General features: G+C 44.0%; 1 protein-coding gene across 12 annotated transcripts in view; it reads right to left on the bottom strand.

Annotated features, from left to right (window-relative positions):
• SLC12A8 (solute carrier family 12 member 8) overlaps positions 1-22,506 on the bottom strand; it is a 130,113-nt gene that overhangs the window by 72,067 nt on the left and 35,540 nt on the right. The window lies entirely within an intron of this gene.

Genomic DNA, 22,506 nt, shown 5'->3' with positions numbered 1-22,506 from the left:
GCTCCAACACACCTAACTTCTTGAACTCTCTGAAATTTTCCAGGCACTTCTCACCTCTGTGTCTTCACTTATGCTGTTCCCTTTCCTTGGGATCACCCTCCCCAATTTACCACCAGGCGAACCCCTGCGCAGCCTCCAAGGTCTACTGAAATGTCGCCTTCTCCTTGAAGACCTCTACAACACCCAAAGAAAACCGTGCTTCTACTATCCTCCAATGGTGATGCATATATTTTCCTTTATAACATTTAACCAACATATGGTGATTATTTGGCTAGGGGAGAGACTGTGCCGTATTCTTGTGTATATCTTAAACTTCTAGCATTGGGTCTGCACACAGTGACACTCAGGAAAAGTTTTTGGTTAATTGATTAGAGTGGGACAGAGAGAGAAATAAAGGTGGAGTGGGGACAATGAGAGACAGAGATAAAGAGACAAAGGGCAAAGGAAGAACAAGGTGGCAATGAAGGAATCACAGAAAGAATGTTAACAAGGCAAAACTTTAAAATGCACGGTGACAGATGGCCAATAGGCACATGAAAAGATGCTCATCATCGCTAATTACTAGAGAAATGCAAATCAAAACTACAATGAGGTACCATCGCACACCAGTCAGAATGGCCATCATCAAAAAGTCTACAAATAACAAATGCTGGAGAGGGTGTGGAGAAAAGAAAACCCTCCTACACTGTTGGTGGGAATGTAAATTGGTGCAGCCACTATGGAGAACAGTATGGAGGGTCCTCAGAAAACTAAAAATAGAACTCCCATATGATCCAGCAATACCACTCCTGGGCATATATCCAGACAAAACAATAATTTGAAAAGATACATACACCCCAATATTCATAGCAGCACTATTTACAATAGCCAAGACATGGGAACAACCTAAATATCCATCAACAGATGAATGGATAAAGAAGGTGTGGTGTGTATATATATATGTATATATATGTGTGTGTATATATATGTGTATATGTGTGTGTATATATATATACACATACACACACACACACACACAAAATAGAATACTACTCAGCCACAAAAAAGAATGAAATAATGCCATTTGCAACAACATGGATGGACCTAGGGATTATTATACTAAGTGAAGTAAGTCAGAAAGAAAAAGACAAATATTACATATCACTTATATGTGGAATCTAAAACACGACACAGATGAACTTATCTATGAAACAGAAACAGACTCACAGGCATACAGAACAGACTTGTGGTTACCATGGGGGAGGGAGGGTGGAAGAGGGAAGGATTGGGAGTTTGGGATTAGCTGATACAAACTATTATATATCGAATGGATAAACAAGGTCTTACTGTATAGCACAAGGAACTATATTCAACATCCTGTGATAAACTGTAATGGAAAAGAATATCAAAAAGAATATATACATATATGTATAACTGAATCACTTTGCTATTCAGTAGAAATTAACACAACATTGTAAATCAACTATACTTCAACAAAATTTTTTAAAAAATAAAATGCACAGTGAAAAATCTTTTCAGGAATAAGTGCTTTTTCCCATTTCAACCTAAGGTTTCATTTCTAAGTAAATTGTTTCTTTGCTTATTTTCAGTCTTAGTGAGCCCTGATACCCATTATAGGATCCCCTTTAGACAACTCAAGCTTTTTCTTAGATACTATTCCCACATATTTCAAGCATGGAGTCACTGTTTTCCCTAGAGCAAAGCCTAAAACTTGTTTCTCTATAGCCTGCAAGCTCTCAAAAGTAGGGGAGGAAAGCTCTCACAGTCACTTAGGAGGGTTTTCACAATGCTAAGTCACAGCTTCTGACTGCTATGATGAAGTAGCAACCCATAAGGTCACACGTACTGGAGATAACAAGTGTATTCAAATATTTTTTGTAACACCAGGTCACAAATCATACTGCAGCAATCCACCAAGAGAAAATACCTTCTTCATATCTCTTCTGCAATATCACCCAAGCGACTTCAAAAAAAAAAACACCTCTGTTTAAAAAAGCATCATTCAGGTTTTCACAAGTGGTCCCGCAAACCATAGCTATAATCCACACAGTGATTACAGTCCTGAGTACAGGACTTTAAAGTTTGCCAGAGCAAGAGAGACAATGATCTTTCTCAAAAAGATATACTAATATTCTTTTATACACGGGAAAAATGCTTATTTTTAGAGGGGGGAAAAAAGTAAATAAAATTCTCTAATTAAAAACATTTTTAAATATAGTCAATTTGTCATTTAAAAATATTAGCACTAGACCTCTGGGGTAGGATGGCAGACTGAATACATGTACCTAATTTTGTTCTCTCCCCAAATCCCACTTACAGACAGTAAAGTTTTTTTTTTTTTTTAAAGGATGTAAATCCATAAGAATAGAGAAAACAGCAACAAAGTTTTGGAAGCTAAAGAGTAGATGGTCCAGTGGAACTAGAATCAGACCTGAGAAAATGGAATCTCAAGTCTGCAGAGGGGAAAGCAAGAACCAACCTGACTGACCCCACACAATTCTCAAAGGTCTCAGCATGGGCAGTACCAGGTGTCTGGACATGGGAGTGAGAGTGAGAGTTGGTGGGTGGAAACAAGGAAGACCAAGGTGGGAACTCTGAGAAGTCACTCGTGCTACCAGGCACCTCGTGCTCCCCAACCTGCAGAAGTCTGGAGGTTTATTCTCTGGAAAGGTTAAGCCAAGGGCTTTGACAGGGGTGCCAGGCCCAGCTGAGGGAAATCGAGTCTATATTTACAGAATACTGGAAGCAGAGACCCCCCCCCAGTCCCCCCAACTCAGCTCCCACAACAAGGGCAGCCAGAAACATCCTTCAGCCAGATTGGAAGGCTCCTCTCTAGAGAAAGTAAAACAATTCCAGAAGCACATAAATGTGTGAACCTAGGAGAGTGTCCCCAACAACTAGTCTATCCAAACTATCTCATGTAGCTCAAAATTGACAGGACTCAACTGTGTGCTCAGTACTTCCAATCAGCTTTTTACCCCCCAACTTTTAATCATGAACAGAAAGCCAAGAACTACCAGATATATGATAAATTCCTCTATTACAGAAGCTAAAACCCAAACAAAGAGGGAAAGGGAGCTTAGGGAAAGCAGAAACTATGCAGAGATTTTTTTTTTTAATTTTTAATATATCAATAAATCTTTTGAGAGCTAAGAGAAAATATTGCATCCATGAAATAACAACAACAAAAAGATGTTATTAAAATAAAAAGTAACATTCAGAAAACTAAAAAAAGTCTTGATTAGTAAAAACATGGTAGCAAAATGAGGAAGTTGATAGAAAGAATGGCAGATCAAGCTGAGGGAAACTCTCAGAAAGTGAAGATAAAAATAGGTGAGAAAAAAAATCAGAGAATCCAAATAGCAGAAGTACCAGAAAGAGAGCACAGAAAATACAGGGAAAAAATCATCATTGAAATAATTCAAGAAGATTTCCTAGAACTGAAAGACGTAAGTTATCAGAAAGAACCCAACAAGTGCCCAGCATAACATAAATAGAATCTCACAATAACGTATCATTTTGAAATTTCAGAAAACTGGGGGCAAGAAGAACTTCCTCCTAATTCACAGCTACATATAAAGGATTATGAATCAAAATGACTTTAGACTACTCAGCAGCAACACTAGAAGCATGGAGGTAAGCAATCAGAAATCTAAGAGAAAATAATATCCAACCTAGAATTTCATACCCAGCCAAACTATCAGTCAAGTATAAGCATAGGAAAAAGAATTTTCAGACATAGAAAATCTCAAACAATTGATCTCCCATATGCTCATTCACAAGAAGTTACTAGAAGATGACCTCTATCAAAATGAGAGAGCAGACTAGGATGGCACTGTATTCAGAAACAGGAGTTCCAACAGAGAAGAGAGATAAAGGAGGATGAATGGAGATCCTGGGATGACAGCTATGCACAGGAGTAGAGGGTAACCACCCAGACTGGAGCAATGTGACTAAGGACACGTTGAAAGCCGTCATCATCAAGACCCCCACAGCCGCTGCACCTAGTTTCTAACCTGAGGTCAGAACACTGGGGTGAACTTATCTCAGAGTCTTAGCTGTGCTTGGCTCATCTTGACCATGAACTTGGCCATGAAGTTGCTGCTCTCCCCTCCTCAGACTGCTGCTTCACCCCCCAGAAGTGTTCTGTTTTGACCTACTCCTGAGGGCTAGAGGAAGGCAATGATCAGTTTAGACATTTAAATAGAGAGCTGCTCAGTCCTCTAAAGCATCCCTCTGGATATTTAGTACCTGACATATATTACAACCGTGAGAAAGGCAGGCACCTAAAGTCAGATAGTGATTACTTCTGGTGGGGAAGGAGAGAGATGCACTTGGGGAGGAAGGAACAGGGAGCTCCTATGGGATCAGCAACCTTCTGACTCTTAACCTGGGACTAGATGACATTTTCCTAGTCTATAACCAGGACATACGTTTTTACATACTCTTCTATATGCAAGATACGTTTTACAATAAAGTAATTTAAGAGATTAATCCTAATGTAAATGTTGGAAGCAGGAATGTTTTCCCTCCTGTTTAGGGGTAACCCCCCTGCCTTGTTCTTCCTCTGTAAAGTCCTGCACTTCATTTCACAGAGAAAAACATAACTGTTTACCTTTATGAAGTAATATCTCCATCTGTGAGATCTGGGTATACTTTCTGTAAAGACTTTGAGAATCTCCTTTGCATTTTCACAATTTCAGGCATAAATTATATCACCTCTTAAAATTGATGTGAAGACCAGATTAAATTAAGGACCAGAAGTTCCCCATCTCTGGCTTAAGGCCTAGGTCTAGGGTCATTAGACTTTCAAGAAGCGTGCAATGTACTGATTAAGAGTTTGGGCTCTGGGAGTTCCCTGGTGGCCTAGTGGTTAGGATTCGGCGCTTTCACTACAGAGGCCCAGGTTCAATCCCTGGTCAGGGAACCATCCCGCACGCCACACAGCGTGGCCAAAATACAAAGAGAAATAAATAAACAAACAAACATTTTAAAAAAAAAGAGTTCGGGCTCTGGAACTAGACTATCTGGGGTGATTATCAACTCTACCAATGGTGTAACCTTAAGGCAAGATACCACTCGCAACCTCAGTTTCCCAATTTGTAAAACAGAAATAATCATACTACCTACCTCTTGTTGCAAGAAGTAAATGAATTAACACATGTGAAGTACATGAAACAATGCTTGACATATATTAAGTGCTCAATAAAGACTAGTTGCTATTATTATTACTATCAGATAGATAAGCAACTGTCTTACTATGTGTGGCAACCATCTTTCTACAAAAGAAGTTATTTCCATCCAAAGGTCCACAAGTGCTGGGCCTTGCTGTGGTCAGTCCCTCTCCCCATGGCCTCTTGGTGTTCCACAACTATCACTGTCTTTTAATCCGCCCCTGCTTGCAGATGCAAGTTGGGATGAAGCAGGTGGTGTTTATAACAACTTGTCTAAGCCTTCTCACACTCAGGACTGAGACGTGGTAAAAGTGGCAGACTTAACTTGCAGGTGGGCTGTCCAAACAGCATCACTGCCTCCTTCACCAACTGGCATCATAAGGGGCCTCCTCTCGGCAGAGCCAACACACAGGTGTGAGAGATGACTCCCTGTAAACACACAGGACTCAGGGCCACAGTGGGGTCCAGGGAAAACAGCACTGGACTGGGAGTTGGGAGAACTGGGTTCCAACTGCAGCTCTGTGTGACTCAGCCAAGGCCAGTCAACCTCCCTGTGCCTGTTTTCTCACCCACAGAATCAGGCACACCATTCAACATTCCCGAGTTCTGGAATTCTCAGTGCACGTTGGTTTACCCTTAAATATGAAACAATTAGTTCAGGGGGGAAAGGGAGGTCAGTCACAGGGCAGTGAGTCTTCTGAAAACACAACCCATCGTCCAAAACTGATTTTGGAGCTGGTGCTGACCTGCGTGGGCTTCCATCCCCATGTCTAGGCAGGGCCTGTAACAATGTTATCACTTTTTAAAACATATGCCTAAACTAGTTCCTATTGCAGACAACTGGCAGGTGCCCAGTTAATAGATTATTCCACGAGACAGTTGAATGCATTGGCCATTGGTCAAAAATGAGATCACCGCAATCCTATGTGCTATAATTGGAAAAGCCTGATGAGAAACAATTGTCTATTTTGTAACAAATAGGAACCCATATTCTGGTCCCCCTAAATCTGCCTTGCTTGGTGTGTGGTTCCGGAGCAAAGGAAGATGGTGTTCAAGGTCAAGTTGGCTCTGCTCTTTGACTCATCTGTTGTGCACCTGACTGTCCGTGTGTGTTTCACATCAGCAAATCCCCAACCAGATTCCAGATGACCTGCTGGCATTTCTGGCCAACATCGCCAGATCCCTGGTCTTTCTCTCAAACCTGCACAGTTGGAAAAAACGGGTCAGGAGACTCCTGTCCCAGCCATCTGGACACACATACTCAGGGGATATGCGTAATATGAAGCACATGTGCTTTTCTGAAAAACAAAAATAAAAAAAGGTTTTAAGGGACACAGAGCTCTTATTACTGGAGGCTGTGGTGTCCTTCCAGCAGGCAGGCAGGCAGGCAGGCATTCCCAGACAGAACTATCCCTGCTGACCCGCTGCAGGTGAGACCTGCACTTTGATTTTACCAGTAATTCAACCACACATTTTTGTCAAGTATTTAATGTCTACCTAAGTAAGCATCTCTACTCACTGCAAACAAAAATCCAGGAGGAAAACTTTCAAAGCCACAGTTTCTTCTCGGCTGCAACCCTTCCTTCCTTCCTCCTTCCCAAGACCGTCTGACTGAACTTGAACCTGACCCTGCCCTGGGCTGGGCCCTCCACACAGGCATTGTGGTTCCTCCCGCCAGCTGCAGCCTGTGCAGACAGAATACCTGAGAACCATGGCCAAAACAGGAAGGCCGGCGCCTCTCTGAAGGGAGGCCTGGGGAGTATCCGTCTCCCAGGCGACTGCAGATAAGAGATGAAGGGGCCGGACTTTCCACACCTCCAGTTACGTTCCAGAGCTTTCCCTTGCCCAGTCAGCCCATCTGATTCATTCTTCATTCATTCACCCAACACACGTATTGAGCACCACTGGTGTAAAGCCCTGAGCTGGGGCGTGGGCACAAAGCAGGTTAAGAGGAACCTCTATCTCAGGGGCCCTCGTGTTGTGACAGCCACTTGGGACGCCCCTGGCACCTTGCATGCCTCGGGGAACTCCAGGGAAGCCTCTGCAATCCCAGCGCAGATCCCACCAGCAGGGTCCCTGAGACAATATCATGACAAGCAAAGCAAACAGAGGGCTTGAGTAGGGGAGTGGGCAGAAGATCACCCTGCCCAGCCCCCTCTCCCAGGTTTCACCTTTTTCCCTTAGCACAAGCTGGGGCTTCCAGATGCAGGTCCACTTCCTGGTCCCAAGAACATGTCCTGTCACAGAAGACTGGCAGGCTGGCGGTGGTGAATAAACTTTTCAAGACTAAATCATCAACACTGCCCAATTCTGGATCCTCCAAAAGCCTGCTCATTACCAGTCTGCAACAGAGAGTGCCTTTAACTAGACAGTAACTAACTTCTATCCATGATGGCAAAGTCTGTGTTTTACAGAGAGGGATTCGGGCAGTAATAAGGACCCCAGGCTGGGCCAGAAAGCCCCATATAGTAGCTCATTCCAAGGATCCAGCCATGGATAGAGGTAGAGGGAAGGAAGGAAGGGGATCAGAGGAAGAAATGAGAAAATGAGGGAGGAAAAAAAAGGAGTCAGGAAGGGATGGGGAGCAAGAAAAAGAAGACAGCAAGAGCAACCTAAAGGGCTTAAAATGCTACTTGCTGCTTCCGATCCCTCTATGGCCACAAATTCCAGTAGACAGTCTGATGCCCCCACCAGGAGCCCTGTGGTCCTTGTACAGTTCTGAATTAACACAACTTCCCAAGGAATCACCTAAGAAAGTGGCGGAAGTTCCCACCCATGCTAGGGTCAGGTTGTCTGAGGCCAACAATGTGGAGGGCAGAGGGCTGAGCATCCTGGCTCCCAGACGAGCCTCACCCCATGCTCTCCAGGGAGAGGGGCGGTGCCTGAGGATCAGACGTGAGCGTCGGGCTGCGTAGGGAGCAGCCCCCAGCCCTGACCGACACCAGGCCCTGCCTTGAAATCGGTCCTGGTCAGCTAGCTTCTGCTGCCTCTGTCCCTGGTGGCATGTGGGAACCATGTTTTAGCCACTGCAGTACCTAGTTCCAGCTCCTGAACTCGCCTCACAGTGCTCTACCTCCACAGTCTCCTGTTTCCCCGGCAAGCTCTGAGCCCTCATAGTTCTTTTTTAAAAATAAATAAATAAATAAATTATTTATTTATTTATTTATGGCTGCATTGTGTCTTCATTGCTGCACGCGGGCTTTCTCTAGTTGCAGCAAGCAGGGGCTACTCCTCGTTGTGGTGCACGGGCTCTAGGTGCACAGGCTTTAGTAGTTGTGGCACATGGGCTCAGTAGTTGTGGCTCACGGGCTCTAGAGTGCAGGCTCAGTAGTTGTGGCTCGCGGGCTCTAGAGCGCAGGCTCAGTAGTTGTGGCGCACGGGCTTAGCTGCTCTGCGGCATGTGGGATCTTCCCGGACCAGGGCTCGAAACTGTGTCCCCTGCATTGGCAGGTGGATTCTTAACCACTGAGCTGCCAGGGAAGCCCTGAGCCCTCATAGTTCTGAGCAGGCCGGAGAGGGCCCACAGAGGCTGGCAGGGTCTCAGGAGACCCTTCCTCTTCCTCTGCAGGAGAAGGGGAGCAGTAGAGAATTCTTGGTAGAGGAGAACAATTCCACCACCTTCCTCCAAGGGTATGCCCAGAGCCAGGAAGTAACTGGAAGCACCATGGAATAGCACTTTGGAGCCCAGAGTTCTGGGTTCAAAGTTTAGCTGAGCCACTGACTTTGCAATCTCAGGAAAGTTGCATAACCTCTCAGGACTTCGACTTCCTTGTCTGTAAAATGGGAATAACCATCTCACCCATAGTACTAGGCTGTTTCAAGAACAAAATAGAATAGTATGTGTGAAGTATCTGACACAGAGCTGGCGCTCATTACATCCATACACACAAATAAGCAGGTTCTGCCACATATATGGCCCTTGGCTGAGTGCAGGTCAAGTGGAAAGAGGAGAAAGTCCTCGCGTTCAGGGGCTAAGAGTGAGTTCTTCGGTCTGGTCTCCAGGACTCTGCCAGCCTGAGCAGTGAGGTGCTTGGCCCATCATGTTTGGTTTCTACTCCACTGAGCCTGAGTCAGAGAGTAGAGCAAAGCCTACATGACCAGGGCTCTCAACCCTGGCTGCACATGGAATCATCTGGAACACTTGAAGATACAGACCAACAGGCCCCGCCCCGGTGATGCTCATCCACTTGGTCTGGCGTGAGGCCTGGGATTCTTTTTTTCCCTGAGGCTTCCCTGGCGCTTCTAATGTGCAGGCAGGGTTGAGAACCCCAGGGACAGAGGCTGGGACCCTCATTTAAAGAGCTCATCAGCAGGGCTGAGAAGACATTGTTCCCTCTCTGCTGGACCAGGAAAGGGGCTGGGTACCAAGGCCTGGGTTCTTGGAAATTACTTCACCTCTCGGGGCCGCTGTTCCTGCATCTGTGAGATGGAGAAAATAACCCTGCCCAGCCTCCCTCACAAGGTCACCTGTGAGGGTTACATGAGATGGTGTGTATACAGCACCACCTCATAAGTAAAATGCAGACGCCAGGACTCCACAAACCATTCTGCATGAAGGAGTCCAGATTTCCTCCTAGTCCCTCTGTGGGCGGAGAGGAAAGGCTGAGGGAGCTGCCCCGGGACAAGGCTCCCCAGCCCTCAGAGGCCAGAAAACAAACAGCCAGAATCACGACTCCACACAGAGGCCATCCTGGGCACTGCAAGGCCCCTCCAGGCAGGCCTTCCTCAGCGGTGCCTGGAAAACCCTTCCCAGCAAAGCCACGCAGTCCTGCCGAGATGCCCTCGCACATGAGGGAAAGAAGCCCACAAGGAAGGCTCGGGAAGCTGCCCAGAGGGGAGGATGGTGCTACAGGGTCATGGTGGCAGCTGGGCCACTGTCTTCATCTCAGGAGGAGAATGGGGTCCCAGGAAAGGGGGCCCCCGGGCAGATGTTCCAGAGTGAGGGTGTCTGCAGACGAGCCATCTTCATATGCTGGGGCAGAAGAGGCTGCAGTGTGGCATCACCATCTTGCACTCAGTGTGCTCGTTCCTGCACAAATATCTACTCAGCGTCTGCTATATGCCAGGCACTGTGCTTCCCAAGAAGGCCCCAAGTCTCTCCTCAGTGGCCACAAGTGCAAGCCGACAGCGAGTTCCAGAGAACAGCCAAAGCATTTATGTGTTCATTACACCCTGAGTGGAACAGGGAACAGTCGCCTGAAGAGTTTTTGGGGTGTATTCTTGAGTAAAGAATACACATTTTGGGCTTCCCTGGTGGCACAGTGGTTAAGAATCCGCCTGCCAATGCAGGGGATATGGGTTCGAGCCCTGGTCCGGGAAGATCCCACATGCTGCAGAGCAACTAAGCCCATGCACCACAACTACCGAGCCTGCGCTCTAGAGCCCGTGCACCACAACTACCGAGCCTGCGCTCTACAGCCCGTGAGCCGCAACTACTGAGCCCGCGTGCTGCAACTACTGAAGCCTGCGTGCCTAGAGCCCGTGCTCCGCAACAAGAGAAGCCACCGCAATGAGAAGCCCGCGCACCGCAACGAAGAGTAGCCCCTACTCGCCACAATTAGAGAAAGCCCGTGTGCAGCAATGAAGACCCAACGCAGCCAAAAAAAAAAAAAAGATAAACCCCAAGTCCCTTAGCTTGGCAGACAAGGCCTTCCGTGAGCTGGCTCTGCTTGCTCCTCACACCCTGGGCGCTCTCACTGTTTAATAACATGTAACTCTCTTGGGTCTTTGTATAAGCTGCCCTTCTTGCAAGATTTGCTTCCTTCTCTTCTTCTGCTGGCTAAATCCTGTCTCCCCTCAACACTCAGCTCAGAGGGAATCTCCTTTCCTGACTCTCAGGCTGGGTTGAGAGCCTCACCCCACCCCCAGAAGCTCCCAGATTCCCTGTGTAAACCCCTGTCATATTACTTGCCACTACTTAGTAACGGTTTACTTGTCTGAGTCTCCCATGACACTGTGAGCAATTAAAATAAATGAAATGACACATGTCATAACATGGATAAATCTCAAAAACATGTTGGCTGAGAAAAGCAAACTACAAGATAATTCATTCATCTACCATTCAAATATTTATCAAATGAAAGGATCCATGCAGTATGATTAAATGTATGCAACAATAAAATTTTCAAACACTAAACAATAGTAGAAATCAACTGTGCCTGTCTACATACGGTGGAAAAATTAAAACGTACAGGCAGGACATACATCAGCCTCAGGATAGTGGTCGCCTGGGGAGAAGAGGGAGTGGATAAGAGTGCAGCTTAAACTATGTCTGTAATGCTTCATTTATTTTTATTTTTAATAGAGATCTGAAGCAAAACTGGCAAAATATTATCCATGAAGTTTGGGGTGTGGATAGATAAGTCTCTGTTATATTATTTCCTGTATAGTTGAAGTACTTCATCAGTACATTTTAAAAATTTTAATGAGGAACCAGAGTCTCAAGTGCCCTCATGAACATCCCTGGGGGTCTGAGCAGACTGCTGCAGTCTCTTACCTCAACTGAACTCCCCGGGCCTGGCTGCCGCACTGAGCTGGGCAGGAAGGCAACCTGGAGATGTAAACATTACTTTTATCCTCATTTTTACCGATGAGAAAACCGAGGCTCAGAACATCTGACATTGCTCAGGCCACACAGAGAGGCTCCTAGATTTTAGACCGTGTCATCTGCTTGTACTTTCTCCCCTACTATTTCACCCAAGAGCAAGAACTTAGGTTAAATAGAGCACGGTAAAGAGAATTCCATAAATAGAAACAGAGCTGCATTCATATGTATTTATAAACCAGTGAGTAGACATATTCTGGGGAAGAAGAGGGTTCAGAGAGGTGCCAAGCTGGAGATACAACCAAATAAGTAATTTAGAGCTTACTGAATGAAATAATGAAGCTTACTGAATGAAAACCAAATGGGTTTGGGTTTTGTCCTATAGGCAATAGAAAACTACTGGAGATGCTTAAGCCGGGGAGCGACATAAGCAAGGCACTGTTTTAGGAAAAGTAACCTGGCTTCAGTACACAGGAGATGTTGGTTGCCTACAGGAGATGGGTGGGAAGGTTCTGGAGGGATAAAGTGAGATTTGCAAATCATCTAAGTGGCCCACGTAAGAAATGACATCTGCTGATCTAAGGTGAGAGCTGTGGGATTGAAAAAGATAGGAGGATTTAAGCTAGACAGAGAAATAAAAGTTAACACCAAGCTTTCCAGGCTTGGGGAAATTCAGAAGATAAGCTAATTATTTGCTTATTGTTTTTTGTCGGGGGAGAGGGTGAGGAGGAGCTGATAAATAAAGGGAAGAGAAAGAAATTGAGTAGTTCAGTCTTGCTTGTCTCTAATTCAAGGTGATGAATAATTCAGACATCCAGGTAGTGATCCACTAGGAGCTGGCGCTACAGGAGCTGAGTTCAAGGAAGCTGAAGAAGCAGGTGAGAGCCCCCTGAGCGTCAGTGATGGCGGAAGGCTCTCTGAGGAAGAGAACACAGAGAGAAGTACTGATGGCAGAGGACTGACCCTGGGCCCCCTGCCCACATCAGGGGACAGGAAGACTAAAAGGAGAGCCAAGACAGTGCTGTGTCCTAGAAGAAACAGGAAGACTGAAGGTCTGTGTCTCCCCACCTCCAGATTCACATGTTGAAACCTCACCCTCAATGTGATGGCATTAGGAGGCGAGGCCTTTGGGAGGTGATTAGTTCACGAAGGTGGAATCCTCATGAATGGGATCAGTGCCCTTATAAAAGAGACCCCAAAGGGCTTCCTCACCCTTCCTCCATGCGAGGACACAGTGAGAAGACAGCTGTCTATGAAGCAGGAAGCACGCCTGCACCACACATCAAATCTGCCGGTGCCTTGGACTTCCAGCTCTGGAACTGTGAGAAATAAATGTCTGGTATTTATAAGCCACCCAGTCTATGGTACTTTGTTACAGCAGCCTGAATAGACTGAGACAGATGTCAATGGTACAAAAGGGGTCAAGAATAAGAAAGAGCAAAGGTTCTGGATTTGGGGATCGAGAGGTTCTGGATTTGGGAAATTTCACAGACAGCAGAGTCAGGCATGTTGGACCCACTCCTTCTATAGCTCCTGAGCAGTGGCCCTGGCCTTCTTACAGGCAAGCACAAGCCCCCTCCCTCACCAAGCAGAACCAGCTCCCACCTGCCAGCTCAGCACAAGGGAAGCCATGCTGGCCACGGCTGTGCACTGTCCAGCAAGCCACCCCAGTGGAGGTGGCCAAGGCAGACCGCCGTGTACAACATGGGCCTGGGAGTGGAGGGTACTGCAGAGCCGGGCCAGGCAGCAGTCTTCCTAGAGAGCCAAAAAGTGAGGCTTGGAGACGCACCATTTCATTTTTAAATGTAGAACAAAGAATTAAAATGTGCCACATGTCACTTTATTTTCTAAAATGTATTTTCTCTCTATCGGCCTGACGTCTCCAGCAATAAAATCATTTTGGCATGACACTCATCTCACATAAATGAAAATATAATCCAAGAAAACGGTGTTGTAGGAACTTTAAGCCAAGCAAATGCTTGACAGTACCTTGTTTAAATTAAGTTGTCATGCTGTTTAGCTTTTTACAGTAATGGAGCTCTGTGTCTCCACAGAGCCTTCTGCAATGATGTATGTTTTGGAAGAAACAGGCGAGGAGGTGGGAAAGGAAGAGGCCCCGAGCTGCCTGCCTGCAGGCTAAGGAGTCAGGAGGTGAGGAAGTGGAGGTGATGAGAAGATCCACTGTCATGGGAAGCTTGGAGATGATATAAGAGATATGACACAGAGGCTTGAGACGTAAGGATGAGATACGACATAGTGGTTTGAGTGGAGGGGAGGACGTGCCAGGTGAAAAACATCAGACTAAAGGAAAGTCTGCATCCTGAACGTGAGGCCCCCAGCACTGTCCCCCACCTCCACCCTGCTCTCAGGACTGTGGCAGCCAGGCGTGCCCCTGGCAGGAGACTGGAGAACTTTCTGGAGAATACGAACTGCACCAGAGGAAAGACCTACAGAAATTGACATTTGGAAGATTTCTGATGAAAGAGCCCACTTTGCCACAGGATCACCCCACAGTGATGCCCTCCTGCCAACCGCCACCCACTCTGCACGTAGAACTTCGAATCAGCCTTTCAGGGCCTCTTTCTTAAAAATGAAGGAACAACCAAGGACTATAAGAAAGCTCTGAAGAAAGCTTGCAGCAATTAACTCAGAAAACAGAACAGGATCTAACAGAAACAAAGAAGCCTGGAAAAAAACAGACAATATAGAGAGAAGAAAATTTCAAAAGAAAATAAAACCCCTATAATTTATACGTTGAAAGAGTCAAAAGGAGATATTATAACCATAAAACAAGAACAGGATATGATTTTAAAATTAACAGAACAACAAAGAGCTCTTGGAAATTAAGGATAGCCAAACAAAAAATTCAGTTGAAAGGTTGTAAGTAAAGGTGAGGAACTCTCCCATAAAGTAGGGAGGAAAAAAGGGAATAAACTATAGAAGAAAGATTAGAAATATAATGATAACAGAAGGTTCAAACCAGGCACTCCAATATCCATCCAACTAGCCAGAATTCAAGAAAATTTTAAAAAACAAAGCCAGAGAAAACAAAGAAGAAACTGTCACAGAAATCACTGAAAATTCCAAATGGAAAGTGCCTGGTCCAATTAATAAAAAATTTCATTATGCAATTTTAAATCTCAGGGTAAAGGGAAGATCTTAAGCACTTTGAGGAGAAGAAACAGGTTACCTACCAAGAGGAGAAATCAGAATAGCACCAAACTCCTAGATGCTGCTGAATGGTAGAAGGTAGAGCAACAATGACGTCAAAATTCGTGGTTCATGTTTATTTCCCCACAGCAAGCAATCCTCTGGAAATTCAGTGTGGTATCCCACAATTCAACTTAATTCTGACACTATCTACCTGGAGACAGCATCAGATCCTACAACTAAGGGCTCCATCCTACAAGACTGTCCCCTCCCCTTCAGATGGCACTCACAAGTCCAGGCTGTCTGTCACCTGTGCTTCTGACCCACAGGCTATAGACTGGAGGTTCCAAAGATCCCTTCCTTGGGTTCAGTTAATTTGCTAGAGTGGCTCACAGAACTCAGAGAAACATGTTTCTTAGTAGATCACCGGTTTATTACAAAGGGATATAACTCAAGGACAGTCAGATGGAAGAGACGCGCAGGGCAAGGTACGGAGCTTCCATGCTTTCTCTGAAAGCCACTCTCCCCTCATCTCCATGTGTTTGCCAACCCAGAAGCTCTTCACACCCAGTCCTTTAAGGTTTTTATGGAGGCTTCACTACACAGGCACGACTGATTAGATCACTGGTCACTGGCATTTGAACTCAATCTCCAACCACTCTTCTCTCCCCTGAGGTGGGGGAGGGAGGGGGCCTGAAAGTTCCAACCCCCAGATCACAAGGTTAGCTCCACTGGCAACCAGCCCCCAACCTGAGGTGCTTTCCAGAAATCACCTCATTAACATAAAAAAAAGATACCTTATAGTTCTCATCACTGGAAATTCTAAGGTTTTTAGGAGCTCTATGCCAGGAACGGATGAAGACCAAATATATACATATCTTATTGTAAATCACAATATTACATAAGGGAAAATGATTTTCAGCCTACATTTTTATATCTCCTACCAATCACATGTGAAAGTGGAAAAGTGACATATTCCATTGTAGACAGAAGAGGATGATCTGGGATCCAGACAACAGGGACCAACACCAGGGAGCAGGGAAGGCAAGTACCAGTATAACAGCTGTGATCAGGCCCAGATGTCCACCCAGGAGAAGGACAGTGAGGAGGGAGTCTCCAAGAGAAAACATAACATAGGGAGCACTGAGGAAAATGCCTATAAGATTTGAAAGCTCTACAGAGAATTTTTTAGAATAGCGATAATCACCTAGAAAAGAAAGCAAATGAAAAAATGGAATGTAGTGGGTTGACTGGTGGCCCCCCAAAAGATATGCCCACGTCCTAATGCTGGGAACCTGTGAATGTGACCTTATATGGAAGGAAGAAAAGCTCTATGCAGATATAATTAAGGCTCTTGAGATGAGATTATCCTGGATTATCCAAGTTGGACCTATTTCCAGTGACAAGTTTTCCTTATAAGATACACAGAGAGGAGAGACAAGAGGAGGAGAAGGCCATGTGAAGACAGAGGCACAGACTGGAGTGATGCAGCCACAAGCCAAGGAACTCCTGGAGCCATCAGAAGCTAGAAGAGACAAGGAAGCATTCTCCACAGGCTTTGAAGGGAGTGCAGCCCTGCCAACACCTTGATTTCAGACTCTTAGCCTCCAAAACTGTGAGGGAATAAATTTCTATTGTTTTAAGTCACCAAGTTTGTGGTAATTTGTTAAAGCAGCTTTATGAAACTAATACACAGAGTAAATTTAGTTTTAGGAAAAGCTGAAAAATATACAAAAAGAAAGCAATCAGAGTACACGATATGACTCAAAAATTAGTATTTTTACTATCCGTATTACTTTACTACATATAAAAATTAATTTTAGGGCTTCCCTGGTGGTGCGGTGGTTGAGGGTCCGCCTGCCAATGCAGGGGACACGGGTTCGAGCCCTGGTCTGGGAAGATCCCACATGCCGCGGAGCGATTAGGCCCGTGAGCCACAATTACTGAGACTGCGCGTCTGGAGCTTGTGCTCCGCAACAAGAGAGGCCGCGATAGTGAGAGGTCCGCGCACCGCGATGAAGAGTGGCCCCCGCTCGCCGCAACTGGAGAAAGCCCTGGCACAGAAACGAAGACCCAACACAGCCAAAAATAAATTAATTAATTAATTTTAAAAAAAAATTAATTTTAAAAGAACAAATGACATGTTAGGAAAATTTTTTCAACATATATAACAAACATTGTCTAGCACTGATATAAAGCTAAACAAATATTTGTTTTATGTTAAATTAATTGCTAAGGTAGAAGAGCTATAAATCATTAAAAAGTAAGAAAACCTAAAGGAAAAATAGGGAAAGAGTACAGACAATTCAAAGAAAAATAAATACAAGTGGCAATAAAAATATGAATAATATTACCCTCATTAATGATTTAAGAAAAGCAAATTTTTAAAAAGATCACAATTTTTGCCCATCACGTGGCAGAAATTTAAAAGATTTAACATATCCAATATTGTCAAGGGTTTGGGGAATCAATAACTCTTACATACGGTTACTGGGAGTTCAGAGTGGAAAAACATTATTTCAAGGCCATTTGGTAGAATCTAAAAAAATTTTAAATGTGCTTGACCTATGTCCTATGAGTTCTATTGATAAGCCTTGATCCTCCAGAAATAATCCTTCAAATTTTGTACAAGGATATTCATGTCAGCCACTTGTAACAACAACAAACTGGAAAAACCTAAATATCCATCAATAAATTAATGTTTTATATGGAATATGGAATACTAGGCAGGCGTTAAAAAAAAAAAGAGGGAATCCTAAATGTACTGACATTGCAGGGTGTCCATGATATGTTATTGGTTGGGAGAGAAAGAGCAGCAAAACAATGTAGAATTACATTTTTACAAAGAACTATGTTTACATGTTTATGTATGTGCACATGTGCGTATGTGCCTGTACATGTATAGAAAATAGACTGGAAAGATGTTCACCAATCTCCCTCTGGGGATGGCAGTATGAAAATGAAATAAGGAGAAAGAATTTTCACTTTTTACTCTATATTTCACATTTTAAAAAAATTTTTACAACATAAAAACATTAATTTTGTCTGAAATAAAAGGAAAAATAAAATTTGACAAGTGTATTGAATTTGTTTTCTGATTTTAAAATTAACTGTTGTGGTTTTGAAATGTGTCTGCAAATTCTTTGACACTTCTCCATTCAAAAGGTGGAAACTAAATCCCCTCCCTTTGAATGAGGGCCTAAGTAACTCATTTCTAACAAATAGCTTGTGGTAAAAGTGCTGCTATGTGATTTCTGAGGCTAGATCATAAAAAGGATGACGCATTCTTTCTCTCTCTCTCTCTCTCTCTCTCTCCCCCTCCCTCCCTCCCTCGCTCTCTCACTCTCACTCTCTCATTTGTTCTTGAGGAATCCGGTCACCCCATGACTTGAGGACACTTAAGCAGCTCTCTGGAAAGGACCTCATGGAGAGGAACTGAAGCCTCCTGCCAACAACCAATAAAACTTGCCAGTCAGATCCACCAGCTCCAGTTAAGTCTTCATATGTCCGCAGCCCCTGAACCTTATGAGAAACCCTGAGCCAGAACCATTGACCAAGCTATATGCAAATTCCTGGCCCACGGAAAAGGCAAGAAATAATAAGTGTTTATTTTTTATTGTTTATATTTTATTGTTGTTCTGTGCCACTAAAGTTGGGGGTAATCTGTTCAACAGCAATAGCAATGAATACCTACCAATCTCCCTCTGGAGAGTAGAAGTGGGGAAATGTAGGGTTTGTTTTTTTTCACTTCCTACATTTTTACTTTATACATTTAAGATTGTTTGGATCTTTAAAGTCATTTATATTTAAGGAAAGGGAAAGGAATAAAGTTAGACTTAAAAGTATTTCAAAAACTTTTTTTTCCTGACCTTAAAAATAACACTAGTGAAAAAGGACAAAGTTGGAGGACTGACACTACCCACCTCCAAGATTCACTATAAAGCTATAATAATCATAAAAGAGTGGTACTGGAGAATAGATAAATAGAGCAATAAAACAGAACAAAGAGCCCAGAAATAGATTCACACAAATACAGGCTACTGATCTTTGACAAAGGAGCAAAGGCAATTCAATGAAAACAGGATAGTCTCTTTAACAAACGGTGCTGGAACCACTGAACATCCACATGCCAAAAAAAAAAAAAAAAAAAAACAACTAGATATTCACCGTGTATTTTCCACAAAAATTAACTCAAAATGGATCATAGACCTAAATGTAAAACATAAAATTATAAACCTTCTAGAAGATAACATAGAAGAAAATCTAGGTGATTTTGGGTTTAGTAGTGAATTTTTAGGTACACCACCAAGAGCATAATCCAAGAAAGAAAAAAACTGATGTTAGACGTCATTACAATTAGAAACTTCTGCTCTGCAAAAGGCTCTGCTAAAAGAATGAACAGACAAGCCACAGACTGTGAAAAATATTTGTAAAACATATATCTGATAAAGGGCTTATATCCAAAATATAAAAAGACTTCTTGGGTTTCCCTGGTGGCGCAGTGGTTGAGAATCTGCCTGCCAATGCAGGGGACACGGGTTCGAGCCCTGGTCTGGGAAGATCCCACATGCCGCGGAGCAACTGGGCCCGTGAGCCACAACGACTGAGCCTGCGCGTCTGGAGCCTGTGCTCCGCAACAAGAGAGGCCGCGACAGTGAGAGGCCCGCGCACCGTGATGAAGAGTGGCCCCCGCTCGCCGCAACTAGAGAAAGCCTTCGCACAGAAATGAAGACCCAACACAGCCATAAATAAATAAATAAATAAACAAATAAATAAATAAATAAATAAATAAAAAGAAGGAAAAAAAAAAAAAGACTTCTTAAAACTCAACAATAAGAGGACAACCCAATTAAAAAATGGGACCTCACCAAAAATGATATACAGATGTCAAATAAGCGTATGAAAACATGCTCAATATCATATATCCTAGGGAATTACAAATTAAAGTAACAATGAGATATCACTATGCCCCTATCAGAATGGCTAAGATCCAAGAAACTGACACCACCAAATGCTGACGAGGATGTGGAGCAATAGGAACTCTCCTTTGTTGCTAATGGGAATGCAGAACAGTACAGCTACTTTGGAAGACAGTTTGGCAGTTTCTTACAAAGGCAAATATAGTCTTATCATATGATCTAGCAACCCTGCTCCTAGGTATTTATTCAAATGGGTTTAAAAGTTATATCTTCATTAAAAACCTGCATACAAATGTTTATAGAAGTCTTATTCATAATTGCCAAAAGCTGGAAGCAACAAAAATGTCCTTCAATAGGTGAATGGACCAAAAAAAAAAACAAACTGTAGTACACCTACACAATGGAATATTTCTCACTAATAGAACGATATGAGCTATCAAGGCACACACACACAAAAACAAAACAAAAAACATGGAGAAACCTTGAATGCATAATACTTAGTGAAAAAAAGCCAGGCTGAAAAGGCTCTATACTGTATGATTTCAACTATATGACGTTCTGGGAAAGGCAAAAGTATAGAGGCAATAAAAAGATCAGTGGTTGCCAGGAGTTTGGGAGTAGGGGTAGGGGATGGGGGTGAAATATATGGAGCCCAGGAATTTTTAAGGCATTAAAACTATTCTGTATGATACCGTAATGATGGATACATATCAATATATATTTGTCAAAACCCATAGAACTATACAACACAAAGGATGAATCCTCATCTAAACCATGAATTTTAGTTAATAATAATGTGTTACTATTGGTTCACCAATTATAACAAATGTATCACACTGATGCAAGGTTTTATAGGGGAAACTGGTAGGGAAAGGAGAGAGAAAGGATATGGGGACTTCTGTACTCTGTGCTAATTTTCTATAAACTTAAAACTGTTCTAAAAACTGAAGTCTATTAATTTTTCTTTTTAAATAGCACTAACTAATTGAAGGAAAAGTAGAAATAAGGTAATACAGCCACCCATAATCTCAGCAGAAAGATGACCATTGTTAACACTTGGGCTTAGTTCCTTCCAGTTTTTTTTCCAAATGTCTACATGTATGTCATTTTTTAAAAGAGTTGAAATAATTCTGCTAAACCCATTCTGAAGGTTTATGGTCTAGTTTCAGTTTGGATTTTTAACTGCAAAGAAAGTAGCCCATATAAAACACCAGTGACACCAAAAACAGATTCTAGAGGGGCCAGTTACTATGGGAATAATTGAAAATAAATTTCATTTCGCACTACACCCTGGTCACGTACTGACCAGAAGGAAAGAGAAATATCTGGAGTAAGTCAGAAGAGCAGCCAAGAAAACTTCTAATCAAGAAGGCAAATACGACAGCCTGCTGAGGTTTCAAAGACTCCAGGAGCATCACTGTGCAATTTAACTACTTATGCTCTGGCGGCAACCATGTCAGTGGGCAGAAAGGACCCAGGCATGAAGTCTGGAGTGCGCTCTCTCTCTCTCTCTCTCTCTCCTTCACTGACAGTTTGATGGCCAAACAGCCAGCAGGTCACTCTCAGGATGTGGGCTGTCTCTGCAGCGTGGTGCAAAGCCAGGAAAAAAATCACTCCTTCCCCCCAGTGGAGATGCTCCAAATGTTCAGCAAGCTGCAAGGCTCAGGCTGGAGGGATCAGGCTGGAGGGATCAGGCTGGAGGGATCAGGCTGGACACTGCATTGGCCCTTAGCACTGCAGTGGGCCCTGGGGGCCCCCCGATGTACAGGGGTTAACACTGTAGATGCTAGATCATGGGGCAGTCTGGAGGTTCTGGGGGACGGACCAGGATGCCAGAGGGTAGGAGGCACGCAGGGAGCTCAGATGAGTGACTTTTCCCACAGAAGAATCTTAATAGATGAAAAAGCAATAAGGGGGCTTCCCTGGTGGCGCAGTGGTTGAGAATCTGCCTGCTAATGCAGGGGACACGGGTTCGAGCCCTGGTCTGGGAAGATCCCACATGCCACGGAGCAACTGGGCCCGTGAGCCACAATTACTGAGCCTGCGCGTCTGGAGCCTGTGCTCCGCAACAAGAGAGGCCGCGATAGTGAGAGGCCCGCGCACCGCGATGAAGAGTGGCCCCCACTTGCCGCAACTAGAGAAAGCCCTCGCACAGAAACGAAGACCCAACACAGCCATAAATAAATAAATAAATAAATAAATAAAATGCATCTTTAAAAAAAAAAAAAAAAAAAGCAATAAGGCCAGATGAGGGTGTACCAACTGAACTGTCACCTTCCCGCAACCAACACTTTTATGAAAGACGAGACTGTTTAGAACACACCCCAGGGGCAGCCTTGAAGGGGAAAAGAAGAGCCGCTATCATAGAAAGACAGTGGTAGCGTTCCCACCTCAGGAAAGAGCTCAGCTTTACAGTCAAACAGATCCAGTTTCACACCCAGATCTGCCATGCGTTACTACAAATCATGTAATCCCCGCTATCCTCATCTGTTAAATGGGTATAACTGTTCCTCCTCCATGAGGTTATGATAATGAGATAAGCCCTGTGAGGTGCTAGCCAAAATGCCTGGCACAGAAGTGCTCATCCAATACAGCGGCCGTCGCCGCCACCACCACCATCAGAGGTGGCTGGTCTGTGCTCTTGATCTCTTTCCTTTCTCTTTGTTAACAAAACTGGTGGCCCCAGCTCCCTTTCTCTGTCCATATTCCAATGTAGATG

This window comes from Balaenoptera physalus, assembly GCF_965194825.1.
Source record: "Balaenoptera physalus genome assembly, chromosome: 4".
Taxonomy (NCBI): Eukaryota; Metazoa; Chordata; class Mammalia; order Artiodactyla; family Balaenopteridae; genus Balaenoptera; species Balaenoptera physalus.
This window is presented reverse-complemented; position numbering and strand designations above follow the sequence as displayed.